The 16,680-nt window shown below is 38.8% G+C and overlaps 1 protein-coding gene and 4 non-coding genes across 5 annotated transcripts in view; 4 read left to right on the forward strand and 1 right to left on the reverse strand.

The window, feature by feature from the left end:
* The window catches only part of LOC140277470 (polyunsaturated fatty acid lipoxygenase ALOX12-like), a 124,472-nt gene that overhangs the window by 88,221 nt on the left and 19,571 nt on the right, over positions 1–16,680 (reverse strand). The window lies entirely within an intron of this gene.
* trnag-ucc (transfer RNA glycine (anticodon UCC)) lies at positions 4,184–4,255 on the forward strand. Its single transcript has one exon. It is a non-coding gene; the product is annotated as a tRNA-Gly (tRNA).
* Positions 6,015–6,086, forward strand: trnag-ucc (transfer RNA glycine (anticodon UCC)). The gene has a single exon. It is a non-coding gene; the product is annotated as a tRNA-Gly (tRNA).
* On the forward strand, positions 11,437–11,508 carry trnag-ucc (transfer RNA glycine (anticodon UCC)). The gene has a single exon. It is a non-coding gene; the product is annotated as a tRNA-Gly (tRNA).
* trnag-ucc (transfer RNA glycine (anticodon UCC)) lies at positions 13,268–13,339 on the forward strand. The gene has a single exon. It is a non-coding gene; the product is annotated as a tRNA-Gly (tRNA).

Raw genomic sequence — 16,680 nt, forward strand, 5'->3', positions numbered from 1 at the left:
TACAGTAATCTTATGAAAGTAATCAGATTACAGTAATCTTTAAAAAGTAATCAGATTACAGCTATATTTTTAAAAAGTAATCAGATTACAGTAATCTTTTTAAAAGTAATCAGATTACAGTAATCTTTAAAAAGTAAGCAGCTTACAGTAATATTTAAAACGTAATCAGAGTGAGAGTACCGACTGACCAATCAGAGCGCAGCTAAAGATCAGCCAATCAGAGAGCAGCTAAAGATCGGCCAATCAGAGTGAGAGTACCGACCGACCAATCAGAGTTCAGCTATAAATCAGCCAATGGTCAGTCTCTAGTCTCACTCAGAGCTATAGAGTATATACAGAGTTACGACACGCTTTGATGTTGCCGCTAGGGCTGTCACGTGGTTCATGTAAGCCTCAATAGTTCCAACGGTTCCAACCAAACGGCAAACTGTCATAGTTTCGTATGGTACAGTGTAAGCTACTGCCAAATGACTAAGCCACAAAACTGAACTGACCACATACTCTGTGCATGTGTGTCACGTACTCAGATGTTTCCATATCCTACTCCAGGCGTTGGCCTGCCAGATGCAGCTCTTCTCATGACTGTGTCTGGCTCGCAGATAAATCTTAGCTGACACTTCTTAACTCGGTCAGTAATTAAAAATTTCGCTGAACTTTTAACAACACAGAAATCCCAGTGTTAAAAATAACAGATTACAGTAATCTTTAAAAAGTAATCAGATTACGGTAATCTTTTTTAAAGTAATCAGATTACAGTAATCTTTTAAAAAGTAATCAGATTACAGTAATCTTTAAAAAGTAATCAGATTACAGTAATATTTTTAAAAGTAATCAGATTACAGTAATATTTTAAAAAGTAATCAGATTACAGTAATATTTAAAACGTAATCAGAGTGAGATGTAATCACTCAGAGCTATAGAGTATATACAGAGTTACGACACGCTTTGATGTTGCCGCTAGGGCTGTCACGTGGTTCATGTAAGCCTCAATAGTTCCAACGGTTCCAACCAAACGGCAAACTGTCATAGTTTCGTATGGTACAGTGTAAGCTACTGCCAAATGACTAAGCCACAAAACTGAACTGACCACATACTCTGTGCATGTGTGTCACGTACTCAGATGTTCCCATATCCTACTCCAGGCGTTGGCCTGCCAGATGCAGCTCTTCTCGTGACTGTATCTGGCTCGCAGATAAATCTTAGCTGACACTTCTTAACTCGGTCAGTAATTAAAAATTTCGCTGAACTTTTAACAACACAGAAATCCCAGTGTTAAAAATAACAGATTACAGTAATCTTTAAAAAGTAATCAGATTACAGTAATCTTTTTTAAAGTAATCAGATTACAGTAATCTTTTAAAAAGTAATCAGATTACAGTAATCTTTAAAAAGTAATCAGATTACAGTAATATTTAAAAAGTAATCAGATTACAGTAATATTTTAAAAAGTAATCAGATTACAGTAATATTTTAAAAAGTAATCAGATTACAGTAATATTTAAAACGTAATCAGAGTGAGAGTACCGACCGACCAATCAGAGCGCAGTTAAAGATCGGCCAATCAGAGTGAGAGTACCGACCGACCAATCAGAGCGCAGCTAAAGATCGGCCAATCAGAGTGAGACTACCGACCGACCAATCAGAGCTCAGCCAAAGATCGGCCAATCAGAGAGCAGCTAAAGATCGGCCAATCAGAGTGAGAGTACCGACCGACCAATCAGAGTTCAGCTATAAATCAGCCAATGGTCAGTCTCTAGTCTCACTCAGAGCTATAGAGTATATACAGAGTTACGACACGCTTTGATGTTGCCGCTAGGGCTGTCACGTGGTTCATGTAAGCCTCAATAGTTCCAACGGTTCCAACCAAACGGCAAACTGTCATAGTTTCGTATGGTACAGTGTAAGCTACTGCCAAATGACTAAGCCACAAAACTGAACTGACCACATACTCTGTGCATGTGTGTCACGTACTCAGATGTTTCCATATCCTACTCCAGGCGTTGGCCTGCCAGATGCAGCTCTTCTCATGACTGTGTCTGGCTCGCAGATAAATCTTAGCTGACACTTCTTAACTCGGTCAGTAATTAAAAATTTCGCTGAACTTTTAACAACACAGAAATCCCAGTGTTAAAAATAACAGATTACAGTAATCTTTAAAAAGTAATCAGATTACGGTAATCTTTTTTAAAGTAATCAGATTACAGTAATCTTTTAAAAAGTAATCAGATTACAGTAATCTTTAAAAAGTAATCAGATTACAGTAATATTTTAAAAAGTAATCAGATTACAGTAATATTTTAAAAAGTAATCAGATTACAGTAATATTTTAAAAAGTAATCAGATTACAGTAATATTTAAAACGTAATCAGAGTGAGAGTACCGACCGACCAATCAGAGCGCAGTTAAAGATCGGCCAATCAGAGTGAGAGTACCGACCGACCAATCAGAGCGCAGCTAAAGATCGGCCAATCAGAGTGAGACTACCGACCGACCAATCAGAGCTCAGCCAAAGATCGGCCAATCAGAGAGCAGCTAAAGATCGGCCAATCAGAGTGAGAGTACCGACCGACCAATCAGAGTTCAGCTATAAATCAGCCAATGGTCAGTCTCTAGTCTCACTCAGAGCTATAGAGTATATACAGAGTTACGACACGCTTTGATGTTGCCGCTAGGGCTGTCACGTGGTTCATGTAAGCCTCAATAGTTCCAACGGTTCCAACCAAACGGCAAACTGTCATAGTTTCGTATGGTACAGTGTAAGCTACTGCCAAATGACTAAGCCACAAAACTGAACTGACCACATACTCTGTGCATGTGTGTCACGTACTCAGATGTTCCCATATCCTACTCCAGGCGTTGGCCTGCCAGATGCAGCTCTTCTCATGACTGTGTCTGGCTCGCAGATAAATCTTAGCTGACACTTCTTAACTCGGTCAGTAATTAAAAATTTCGCTGAACTTTTAACAACACAGAAATCCCAGTGTTAAAAATAACAGATTACAGTAATCTTTAAAAAGTAATCAGATTACGGTAATCTTTTTTAAAGTAATCAGATTACAGTAATCTTTTAAAAAGTAATCAGATTACAGTAATCTTTAAAAAGTAATCAGATTACAGTAATATTTTAAAAAGTAATCAGATTACAGTAATATTTTAAAAAGTAATCAGATTACAGTAATATTTAAAACGTAATCAGAGTGAGATGTAATCACTCAGAGCTATAGAGTATATACAGAGTTACGACACGCTTTGATGTTGCCGCTAGGGCTGTCACGTGGTTCATGTAAGCCTCAATAGTTCCAACGGTTCCAACCAAACGGCAAACTGTCATAGTTTCGTATGGTACAGTGTAAGCTACTGCCAAATGACTAAGCCACAAAACTGAACTGACCACATACTCTGTGCATGTGTGTCACGTACTCAGATGTTTCCATATCCTACTCCAGGCGTTGGCCTGCCAGATGCAGCTCTTCTCGTGACTGTATCTGGCTCGCAGATAAATCTTAGCTGACACTTCTTAACTCGGTCAGTAATTAAAAATTTCGCTGAACTTTTAACAACACAGAAATCCCAGTGTTAAAAATAACAGATTACAGTAATCTTTAAAAAGTAATCAGATTACAGTAATCTTTTTTAAAGTAATCAGATTACAGTAATCTTTTAAAAAGTAATCAGATTACAGTAATCTTTAAAAAGTAATCAGATTACAGTAATATTTAAAAAGTAATCAGATTACAGTAATATTTTAAAAAGTAATCAGATTACAGTAATATTTTAAAAAGTAATCAGATTACAGTAATATTTAAAACGTAATCAGAGTGAGAGTACCGACCGACCAATCAGAGCGCAGTTAAAGATCGGCCAATCAGAGTGAGAGTACCGACCGACCAATCAGAGCGCAGCTAAAGATCGGCCAATCAGAGTGAGACTACCGACCGACCAATCAGAGCTCAGCCAAAGATCGGCCAATCAGAGTGAGATTACAGACTGATGACCCTGATGGGATTTGAACACACAACCTACTGCTCTGGAGTCAGAAGCGCTACCATTGCGCCACAGAGTCACACGAAGCTGTTTGGTGGACCTCTGGTTTGAAGTATGTGCCGGATGATGTAACCGCAGCTGACCCTGAAGCACTTAGCTGTCGGTCTCACTCCAGATGGGCCAGATGTGGTGCATCACAGCGTTGGTGGTATAGTGGTGAGCATAGCTGCCTTCCAAGCAGTTGACCCGGGTTCGATTCCCGGCCAACGCAGCGACCGTTTTCAGGAGACCCAGCAGAGTTACTGGGCTGGAAGCATATCAGTGATGACGTAGAAATAACTACTGAAAAAAGTTCAACACTGCACTTCTAATTTGTGGCCACATACTCTGTGCATGTGTGTCACGTACTCAGATGTTTCCATATCCTACTCCAGGCGTTGGCCTGCCAGATGCAGCTCTTCTCGTGACTGTGTCTGGCTCGCAGATAAATCTTAGCTGACACTTCTTAACTCAGTCAGTAATGAAAAATTCCGCTGAACTTTTAACAAAACAGAAATCCCAGTGTTAAAAATAACAGATTACAGTAATCTTTAAAAAGTAATCAGATTACAGTAATCTTATGAAAGTAATCAGATTACAGTAATCTTTAAAAAGTAATCAGATTACAGTAATCTTTAAAAAGTAATCAGATTACAGCTATATTTTTAAAAAGTAATCAGATTACAGTAATCTTTTTTAAAGTAATCAGATTACAGTAATCTTTAAAAAGTAATCAGCTTACAGTAATATTTAAAACGTAATCAGAGTGAGAGTACCGACTGACCAATCAGAGCGCAGCTAAAGATCAGCCAATCAGAGAGCAGCTAAAGATCGGCCAATCAGAGTGAGAGTACCGACCGACCAATCAGAGTTCAGCTATAAATCAGCCAATGGTCAGTCTCTAGTCTCACTCAGAGCTATAGAGTATATACAGAGTTACGACACGCTTTGATGTTGCCGCTAGGGCTGTCACGTGGTTCATGTAAGCCTCAATAGTTCCAACGGTTCCAACCAAACGGCAAACTGTCATAGTTTCGTATGGTACAGTGTAAGCTAATGCCAAATGACTAAGCCACAAAACTGAACTGACCACATACTCTGTGCATGTGTGTCACGTACTCAGATGTTTCCATATCCTACTCCAGGCGTTGGCCTGCCAGATGCAGCTCTTCTCGTGACTGTATCTGGCTCGCAGATAAATCTTAGCTGACACTTCTTAACTCGGTCAGTAATTAAAAATTTCGCTGAACTTTTAACAACACAGAAATCCCTGTGTTAAAAATAACAGATTACAGTAATCTTTAAAAAGTAATCAGATTACAGTAATCTTTTAAAAAGTAATCAGATTACAGTAATATTTTAAAAAGTAATCAGATTACAGTAATCTTTTTAAAAGTAATCAGATTACAGTAATCTTTAAAAAGTAATCAGATTACAGTAATCTTTTAAAAAGTAATCAGATTACAGTAATCTTTAAAAAGTAATCAGATTACAGTAATATTTAAAAAGTAATCAGATTACAGTAATATTTTAAAAAGTAATCAGATTACAGTTATATTTAAAACGTAATCAGAGTGAGAGTACCGACCGACCAATCAGAGCGCAGTTAAAGATCGGCCAATCAGAGTGAGAGTACCGACCGACCAATCAGAGCTCAGCTAAAGATCGGCCAATCAGAGTGAGAGTACCGACCGACCAATCAGAGCGCAGCTAAAGATCGGCCAATCAGAGTGAGAATACAGACCGACCAATCAGAGCTCAGCTAAAGATCGGCCAATCAGAGTGAGATTACAGACTGATGACACTGATGGGATTTGAACACACAACCTTCTGCTATGGAGTCAGAAGCGCTACCATTGCGCCACAGAGTCACACGAAGCTGTTTGGTGGACCTCTGGTGTGAAGTATGTGCCGGATGATGTAACCGCAGCTGACCCTGAAGCACTTAGCTGTCGGTCTCACTCCAGATGGGCCAGATGTGGTGCATCACAGCGTTGGTGGTATAGTGGTGAGCATAGCTGCCTTCCAAGCAGTTGACCCGGGTTCGATTCCCGGCCAACGCAGCGACCGTTTTCAGGAGACCCAGCAGAGTTACTGGGCTGGAAGCATATCAGTGATGACGTAGAAATAACTACTGAAAAAAGTTCAACACTGCACTTCTAATTTGTGGCCACATACTCTGTGCATGTGTGTCACGTACTCAGATGTTTCCATATCCTACTCCAGGCGTTGGCCTGCCAGATGCAGCTCTTCTCGTGACTGTATCTGGCTCGCAGATAAATCTTAGCTGACACTTCTTAACTCAGTCAGTAATGAAAAATTCCGCTGAACTTTTAACAAAACAGAAATCCCAGTGTTAAAAATAACAGATTACAGTAATCTTTAAAGAGTAATCAGATTACAGTAATCTTTAAAAAGTAATCAGATTACAGTAATCTTATGAAAGTAATCAGATTACAGTAATCTTTAAAAGGTAATCAGATTACAGTAATCTTTAAAAAGTAATCAGATTACAGCAATATTTTTAAAAAGTAATCAGATTACAGTAATCTTTTTAAAAGTAATCAGATTACAGTAATATTTAAAACGTAATCAGAGTGAGAGTACCGACTGACCAATCAGAGCGCAGCTAAAGATCAGCCAATCAGAGAGCAGCTAAAGATCGGCCAATCAGAGTGAGCGTACCGACCGACCAATCAGAGTTCAGCTATAAATCAGCCAATGGTCAGTCTCTAGTCTCACTCAGAGCTATAGAGTATATACAGAGTTACGACACGCTTTGATGTTGCCGCTAGGGCTGTCACGTGGTTCATGTAAGCCTCAATAGTTCCAACGGTTCCAACCAAACGGCAAACTGTCATAGTTTCGTATGGTACAGTGTAAGCTAATGCCAAATGACTAAGCCACAAAACTGAACTGACCACATACTCTGTGCATGTGTGTCACGTACTCAGATGTTCCCATATCCTACTCCAGGCGTTGGCCTGCCAGATGCAGCTCTTCTCGTGACTGTGTCTGGCTCGCAGATAAATCTTAGCTGACACTTCTTAACTCGGTCAGTAATTAAAAATTTCGCTGAACTTTTAACAACACAGAAATCCCAGTGTTAAAAATAACAGATTACAGTAATCTTTAAAAAGTAATCAGATTACGGTAATCTTTTTTAAAGTAATCAGATTACAGTAATCTTTTAAAAAGTAATCAGATTACAGTAATCTTTAAAAAGTAATCAGATTACAGTAATATTTTAAAAAGTAATCAGATTACAGTAATATTTTAAAAAGTAATCAGATTACAGTAATATTTAAAACGTAATCAGAGTGAGATGTAATCACTCAGAGCTATAGAGTATATACAGAGTTACGACACGCTTTGATGTTGCCGCTAGGGCTGTCACGTGGTTCATGTAAGCCTCAATAGTTCCAACGGTTCCAACCAAACGGCAAACTGTCATAGTTTCGTATGGTACAGTGTAAGCTACTGCCAAATGACTAAGCCACAAAACTGAACTGACCACATACTCTGTGCATGTGTGTCACGTACTCAGATGTTCCCATATCCTACTCCAGGCGTTGGCCTGCCAGATGCAGCTCTTCTCGTGACTGTATCTGGCTCGCAGATAAATCTTAGCTGACACTTCTTAACTCGGTCAGTAATTAAAAATTTCGCTGAACTTTTAACAACACAGAAATCCCAGTGTTAAAAATAACAGATTACAGTAATCTTTAAAAAGTAATCAGATTACAGTAATCTTTTTTAAAGTAATCAGATTACAGTAATCTTTTAAAAAGTAATCAGATTACAGTAATCTTTAAAAAGTAATCAGATTACAGTAATATTTAAAAAGTAATCAGATTACAGTAATATTTTAAAAAGTAATCAGATTACAGTAATATTTTAAAAAGTAATCAGATTACAGTAATATTTAAAACGTAATCAGAGTGAGAGTACCGACCGACCAATCAGAGCGCAGCTAAAGATCGGCCAATCAGAGTGAGACTACCGACCGACCAATCAGAGCTCAGCCAAAGATCGGCCAATCAGAGAGCAGCTAAAGATCGGCCAATCAGAGTGAGAGTACCGACCGACCAATCAGAGTTCAGCTATAAATCAGCCAATGGTCAGTCTCTAGTCTCACTCAGAGCTATAGAGTATATACAGAGTTACGACACGCTTTGATGTTGCCGCTAGGGCTGTCACGTGGTTCATGTAAGCCTCAATAGTTCCAACGGTTCCAACCAAACGGCAAACTGTCATAGTTTCGTATGGTACAGTGTAAGCTAATGCCAAATGACTAAGCCACAAAACTGAACTGACCACATACTCTGTGCATGTGTGTCACGTACTCAGATGTTCCCATATCCTACTCCAGGCGTTGGCCTGCCAGATGCAGCTCTTCTCGTGACTGTATCTGGCTCGCAGATAAATCTTAGCTGACACTTCTTAACTCGGTCAGTAATTAAAAATTTCGCTGAACTTTTAACAACACAGAAATCCCAGTGTTAAAAATAACAGATTACAGTAATCTTTAAAAAGTAATCAGATTACAGTAATCTTTTTTAAAGTAATCAGATTACAGTAATCTTTTAAAAAGTAATCAGATTACAGTAATCTTTAAAAAGTAATCAGATTACAGTAATATTTAAAAAGTAATCAGATTACAGTAATATTTTAAAAAGTAATCAGATTACAGTAATATTTTAAAAAGTAATCAGATTACAGTAATATTTAAAACGTAATCAGAGTGAGAGTACCGACCGACCAATCAGAGCGCAGTTAAAGATCGGCCAATCAGAGTGAGAGTACCGACCGACCAATCAGAGCGCAGCTAAAGATCGGCCAATCAGAGTGAGACTACCGACCGACCAATCAGAGCTCAGCCAAAGATCGGCCAATCAGAGAGCAGCTAAAGATCGGCCAATCAGAGTGAGAGTACCGACCGACCAATCAGAGTTCAGCTATAAATCAGCCAATGGTCAGTCTCTAGTCTCACTCAGAGCTATAGAGTATATACAGAGTTACGACACGCTTTGATGTTGCCGCTAGGGCTGTCACGTGGTTCATGTAAGCCTCAATAGTTCCAACGGTTCCAACCAAACGGCAAACTGTCATAGTTTCGTATGGTACAGTGTAAGCTACTGCCAAATGACTAAGCCACAAAACTGAACTGACCACATACTCTGTGCATGTGTGTCACGTACTCAGATGTTTCCATATCCTACTCCAGGCGTTGGCCTGCCAGATGCAGCTCTTCTCATGACTGTGTCTGGCTCGCAGATAAATCTTAGCTGACACTTCTTAACTCGGTCAGTAATTAAAAATTTCGCTGAACTTTTAACAACACAGAAATCCCAGTGTTAAAAATAACAGATTACAGTAATCTTTAAAAAGTAATCAGATTACGGTAATCTTTTTTAAAGTAATCAGATTACAGTAATCTTTTAAAAAGTAATCAGATTACAGTAATCTTTAAAAAGTAATCAGATTACAGTAATATTTTAAAAAGTAATCAGATTACAGTAATATTTTAAAAAGTAATCAGATTACAGTAATATTTTAAAAAGTAATCAGATTACAGTAATATTTAAAACGTAATCAGAGTGAGAGTACCGACCGACCAATCAGAGCGCAGTTAAAGATCGGCCAATCAGAGTGAGAGTACCGACCGACCAATCAGAGCGCAGCTAAAGATCGGCCAATCAGAGTGAGACTACCGACCGACCAATCAGAGCTCAGCCAAAGATCGGCCAATCAGAGAGCAGCTAAAGATCGGCCAATCAGAGTGAGAGTACCGACCGACCAATCAGAGTTCAGCTATAAATCAGCCAATGGTCAGTCTCTAGTCTCACTCAGAGCTATAGAGTATATACAGAGTTACGACACGCTTTGATGTTGCCGCTAGGGCTGTCACGTGGTTCATGTAAGCCTCAATAGTTCCAACGGTTCCAACCAAACGGCAAACTGTCATAGTTTCGTATGGTACAGTGTAAGCTACTGCCAAATGACTAAGCCACAAAACTGAACTGACCACATACTCTGTGCATGTGTGTCACGTACTCAGATGTTTCCATATCCTACTCCAGGCGTTGGCCTGCCAGATGCAGCTCTTCTCATGACTGTGTCTGGCTCGCAGATAAATCTTAGCTGACACTTCTTAACTCGGTCAGTAATTAAAAATTTCGCTGAACTTTTAACAACACAGAAATCCCAGTGTTAAAAATAACAGATTACAGTAATCTTTAAAAAGTAATCAGATTACGGTAATCTTTTTTAAAGTAATCAGATTACAGTAATCTTTTAAAAAGTAATCAGATTACAGTAATCTTTAAAAAGTAATCAGATTACAGTAATATTTTAAAAAGTAATCAGATTACAGTAATATTTTAAAAAGTAATCAGATTACAGTAATATTTAAAACGTAATCAGAGTGAGATGTAATCACTCAGAGCTATAGAGTATATACAGAGTTACGACACGCTTTGATGTTGCCGCTAGGGCTGTCACGTGGTTCATGTAAGCCTCAATAGTTCCAACGGTTCCAACCAAACGGCAAACTGTCATAGTTTCGTATGGTACAGTGTAAGCTACTGCCAAATGACTAAGCCACAAAACTGAACTGACCACATACTCTGTGCATGTGTGTCACGTACTCAGATGTTTCCATATCCTACTCCAGGCGTTGGCCTGCCAGATGCAGCTCTTCTCGTGACTGTATCTGGCTCGCAGATAAATCTTAGCTGACACTTCTTAACTCGGTCAGTAATTAAAAATTTCGCTGAACTTTTAACAACACAGAAATCCCAGTGTTAAAAATAACAGATTACAGTAATCTTTAAAAAGTAATCAGATTACAGTAATCTTTTTTAAAGTAATCAGATTACAGTAATCTTTTAAAAAGTAATCAGATTACAGTAATCTTTAAAAAGTAATCAGATTACAGTAATATTTAAAAAGTAATCAGATTACAGTAATATTTTAAAAAGTAATCAGATTACAGTAATATTTTAAAAAGTAATCAGATTACAGTAATATTTAAAACGTAATCAGAGTGAGAGTACCGACCGACCAATCAGAGCGCAGTTAAAGATCGGCCAATCAGAGTGAGAGTACCGACCGACCAATCAGAGCGCAGCTAAAGATCGGCCAATCAGAGTGAGACTACCGACCGACCAATCAGAGCTCAGCCAAAGATCGGCCAATCAGAGTGAGATTACAGACTGATGACCCTGATGGGATTTGAACACACAACCTACTGCTCTGGAGTCAGAAGCGCTACCATTGCGCCACAGAGTCACACGAAGCTGTTTGGTGGACCTCTGGTTTGAAGTATGTGCCGGATGATGTAACCGCAGCTGACCCTGAAGCACTTAGCTGTCGGTCTCACTCCAGATGGGCCAGATGTGGTGCATCACAGCGTTGGTGGTATAGTGGTGAGCATAGCTGCCTTCCAAGCAGTTGACCCGGGTTCGATTCCCGGCCAACGCAGCGACCGTTTTCAGGAGACCCAGCAGAGTTACTGGGCTGGAAGCATATCAGTGATGACGTAGAAATAACTACTGAAAAAAGTTCAACACTGCACTTCTAATTTGTGGCCACATACTCTGTGCATGTGTGTCACGTACTCAGATGTTTCCATATCCTACTCCAGGCGTTGGCCTGCCAGATGCAGCTCTTCTCGTGACTGTGTCTGGCTCGCAGATAAATCTTAGCTGACACTTCTTAACTCAGTCAGTAATGAAAAATTCCGCTGAACTTTTAACAAAACAGAAATCCCAGTGTTAAAAATAACAGATTACAGTAATCTTTAAAAAGTAATCAGATTACAGTAATCTTATGAAAGTAATCAGATTACAGTAATCTTTAAAAAGTAATCAGATTACAGTAATCTTTAAAAAGTAATCAGATTACAGCTATATTTTTAAAAAGTAATCAGATTACAGTAATCTTTTTTAAAGTAATCAGATTACAGTAATCTTTAAAAAGTAATCAGCTTACAGTAATATTTAAAACGTAATCAGAGTGAGAGTACCGACTGACCAATCAGAGCGCAGCTAAAGATCAGCCAATCAGAGAGCAGCTAAAGATCGGCCAATCAGAGTGAGAGTACCGACCGACCAATCAGAGTTCAGCTATAAATCAGCCAATGGTCAGTCTCTAGTCTCACTCAGAGCTATAGAGTATATACAGAGTTACGACACGCTTTGATGTTGCCGCTAGGGCTGTCACGTGGTTCATGTAAGCCTCAATAGTTCCAACGGTTCCAACCAAACGGCAAACTGTCATAGTTTCGTATGGTACAGTGTAAGCTAATGCCAAATGACTAAGCCACAAAACTGAACTGACCACATACTCTGTGCATGTGTGTCACGTACTCAGATGTTTCCATATCCTACTCCAGGCGTTGGCCTGCCAGATGCAGCTCTTCTCGTGACTGTATCTGGCTCGCAGATAAATCTTAGCTGACACTTCTTAACTCGGTCAGTAATTAAAAATTTCGCTGAACTTTTAACAACACAGAAATCCCTGTGTTAAAAATAACAGATTACAGTAATCTTTAAAAAGTAATCAGATTACAGTAATCTTTTAAAAAGTAATCAGATTACAGTAATATTTTAAAAAGTAATCAGATTACAGTAATCTTTTTAAAAGTAATCAGATTACAGTAATCTTTAAAAAGTAATCAGATTACAGTAATCTTTTAAAAAGTAATCAGATTACAGTAATCTTTAAAAAGTAATCAGATTACAGTAATATTTAAAAAGTAATCAGATTACAGTAATATTTTAAAAAGTAATCAGATTACAGTTATATTTAAAACGTAATCAGAGTGAGAGTACCGACCGACCAATCAGAGCGCAGTTAAAGATCGGCCAATCAGAGTGAGAGTACCGACCGACCAATCAGAGCTCAGCTAAAGATCGGCCAATCAGAGTGAGAGTACCGACCGACCAATCAGAGCGCAGCTAAAGATCGGCCAATCAGAGTGAGAATACAGACCGACCAATCAGAGCTCAGCTAAAGATCGGCCAATCAGAGTGAGATTACAGACTGATGACACTGATGGGATTTGAACACACAACCTTCTGCTATGGAGTCAGAAGCGCTACCATTGCGCCACAGAGTCACACGAAGCTGTTTGGTGGACCTCTGGTGTGAAGTATGTGCCGGATGATGTAACCGCAGCTGACCCTGAAGCACTTAGCTGTCGGTCTCACTCCAGATGGGCCAGATGTGGTGCATCACAGCGTTGGTGGTATAGTGGTGAGCATAGCTGCCTTCCAAGCAGTTGACCCGGGTTCGATTCCCGGCCAACGCAGCGACCGTTTTCAGGAGACCCAGCAGAGTTACTGGGCTGGAAGCATATCAGTGATGACGTAGAAATAACTACTGAAAAAAGTTCAACACTGCACTTCTAATTTGTGGCCACATACTCTGTGCATGTGTGTCACGTACTCAGATGTTTCCATATCCTACTCCAGGCGTTGGCCTGCCAGATGCAGCTCTTCTCGTGACTGTATCTGGCTCGCAGATAAATCTTAGCTGACACTTCTTAACTCAGTCAGTAATGAAAAATTCCGCTGAACTTTTAACAAAACAGAAATCCCAGTGTTAAAAATAACAGATTACAGTAATCTTTAAAGAGTAATCAGATTACAGTAATCTTTAAAAAGTAATCAGATTACAGTAATCTTATGAAAGTAATCAGATTACAGTAATCTTTAAAAGGTAATCAGATTACAGTAATCTTTAAAAAGTAATCAGATTACAGCAATATTTTTAAAAAGTAATCAGATTACAGTAATCTTTTTAAAAGTAATCAGATTACAGTAATATTTAAAACGTAATCAGAGTGAGAGTACCGACTGACCAATCAGAGCGCAGCTAAAGATCAGCCAATCAGAGAGCAGCTAAAGATCGGCCAATCAGAGTGAGCGTACCGACCGACCAATCAGAGTTCAGCTATAAATCAGCCAATGGTCAGTCTCTAGTCTCACTCAGAGCTATAGAGTATATACAGAGTTACGACACGCTTTGATGTTGCCGCTAGGGCTGTCACGTGGTTCATGTAAGCCTCAATAGTTCCAACGGTTCCAACCAAACGGCAAACTGTCATAGTTTCGTATGGTACAGTGTAAGCTAATGCCAAATGACTAAGCCACAAAACTGAACTGACCACATACTCTGTGCATGTGTGTCACGTACTCAGATGTTCCCATATCCTACTCCAGGCGTTGGCCTGCCAGATGCAGCTCTTCTCATGACTGTATCTGGCTCGCAGATAAATCTTAGCTGACACTTCTTAACTCGGTCAGTAATTAAAAATTTCGCTGAACTTTTAACAACACAGAAATCCCAGTGTTAAAAATAACAGATTACAGTAATCTTTAAAAAGTAATCAGATTACGGTAATCTTTTTTAAAGTAATCAGATTACAGTAATCTTTTAAAAAGTAATCAGATTACAGTAATCTTTAAAAAGTAATCAGATTACAGTAATATTTTAAAAAGTAATCAGATTACAGTAATATTTTAAAAAGTAATCAGATTACAGTAATATTTAAAACGTAATCAGAGTGAGATGTAATCACTCAGAGCTATAGAGTATATACAGAGTTACGACACGCTTTGATGTTGCCGCTAGGGCTGTCACGTGGTTCATGTAAGCCTCAATAGTTCCAACGGTTCCAACCAAACGGCAAACTGTCATAGTTTCGTATGGTACAGTGTAAGCTACTGCCAAATGACTAAGCCACAAAACTGAACTGACCACATACTCTGTGCATGTGTGTCACGTACTCAGATGTTCCCATATCCTACTCCAGGCGTTGGCCTGCCAGATGCAGCTCTTCTCGTGACTGTATCTGGCTCGCAGATAAATCTTAGCTGACACTTCTTAACTCGGTCAGTAATTAAAAATTTCGCTGAACTTTTAACAACACAGAAATCCCAGTGTTAAAAATAACAGATTACAGTAATCTTTAAAAAGTAATCAGATTACAGTAATCTTTTTTAAAGTAATCAGATTACAGTAATCTTTTAAAAAGTAATCAGATTACAGTAATCTTTAAAAAGTAATCAGATTACAGTAATATTTAAAAAGTAATCAGATTACAGTAATATTTTAAAAAGTAATCAGATTACAGTAATATTTTAAAAAGTAATCAGATTACAGTAATATTTAAAACGTAATCAGAGTGAGAGTACCGACCGACCAATCAGAGCGCAGCTAAAGATCGGCCAATCAGAGTGAGACTACCGACCGACCAATCAGAGCTCAGCCAAAGATCGGCCAATCAGAGAGCAGCTAAAGATCGGCCAATCAGAGTGAGAGTACCGACCGACCAATCAGAGTTCAGCTATAAATCAGCCAATGGTCAGTCTCTAGTCTCACTCAGAGCTATAGAGTATATACAGAGTTACGACACGCTTTGATGTTGCCGCTAGGGCTGTCACGTGGTTCATGTAAGCCTCAATAGTTCCAACGGTTCCAACCAAACGGCAAACTGTCATAGTTTCGTATGGTACAGTGTAAGCTAATGCCAAATGACTAAGCCACAAAACTGAACTGACCACATACTCTGTGCATGTGTGTCACGTACTCAGATGTTCCCATATCCTACTCCAGGCGTTGGCCTGCCAGATGCAGCTCTTCTCATGACTGTGTCTGGCTCGCAGATAAATCTTAGCTGACACTTCTTAACTCGGTCAGTAATTAAAAATTTCGCTGAACTTTTAACAACACAGAAATCCCAGTGTTAAAAATAACAGATTACAGTAATCTTTAAAAAGTAATCAGATTACGGTAATCTTTTTTAAAGTAATCAGATTACAGTAATCTTTTAAAAAGTAATCAGATTACAGTAATCTTTAAAAAGTAATCAGATTACAGTAATATTTTAAAAAGTAATCAGATTACAGTAATATTTTAAAAAGTAATCAGATTACAGTAATATTTAAAACGTAATCAGAGTGAGATGTAATCACTCAGAGCTATAGAGTATATACAGAGTTACGACACGCTTTGATGTTGCCGCTAGGGCTGTCACGTGGTTCATGTAAGCCTCAATAGTTCCAACGGTTCCAACCAAACGGCAAACTGTCATAGTTTCGTATGGTACAGTGTAAGCTACTGCCAAATGACTAAGCCACAAAACTGAACTGACCACATACTCTGTGCATGTGTGTCACGTACTCAGATGTTCCCATATCCTACTCCAGGCGTTGGCCTGCCAGATGCAGCTCTTCTCGTGACTGTATCTGGCTCGCAGATAAATCTTAGCTGACACTTCTTAACTCGGTCAGTAATTAAAAATTTCGCTGAACTTTTAACAACACAGAAATCCCAGTGTTAAAAATAACAGATTACAGTAATCTTTAAAAAGTAATCAGATTACAGTAATCTTTTTTAAAGTAATCAGATTACAGTAATCTTTTAAAAAGTAATCAGATTACATTAATCTTTAAAAAGTAATCAGATTACAGTAATATTTAAAAAGTAATCAGATTACAGTAATATTTTAAAAAGTAATCAGATTACAGTAATATTTAAAACGTAATCAGAGTGAGAGTACCGACCGACCAATCAGAGCGCAGTTAAAGATCGGCCAATCAGAGTGAGAGTACCGACCGACCAATCAGAGCGCAGCTAAAGATCGGC

This window comes from Leuresthes tenuis, unplaced genomic scaffold (assembly GCF_036924035.1).
Source record: "Leuresthes tenuis unplaced genomic scaffold, fLeuTen1.0.hap1 SCAF_19, whole genome shotgun sequence".
In the NCBI taxonomy this organism is placed as follows: Eukaryota; Metazoa; Chordata; class Actinopteri; order Atheriniformes; family Atherinopsidae; genus Leuresthes; species Leuresthes tenuis.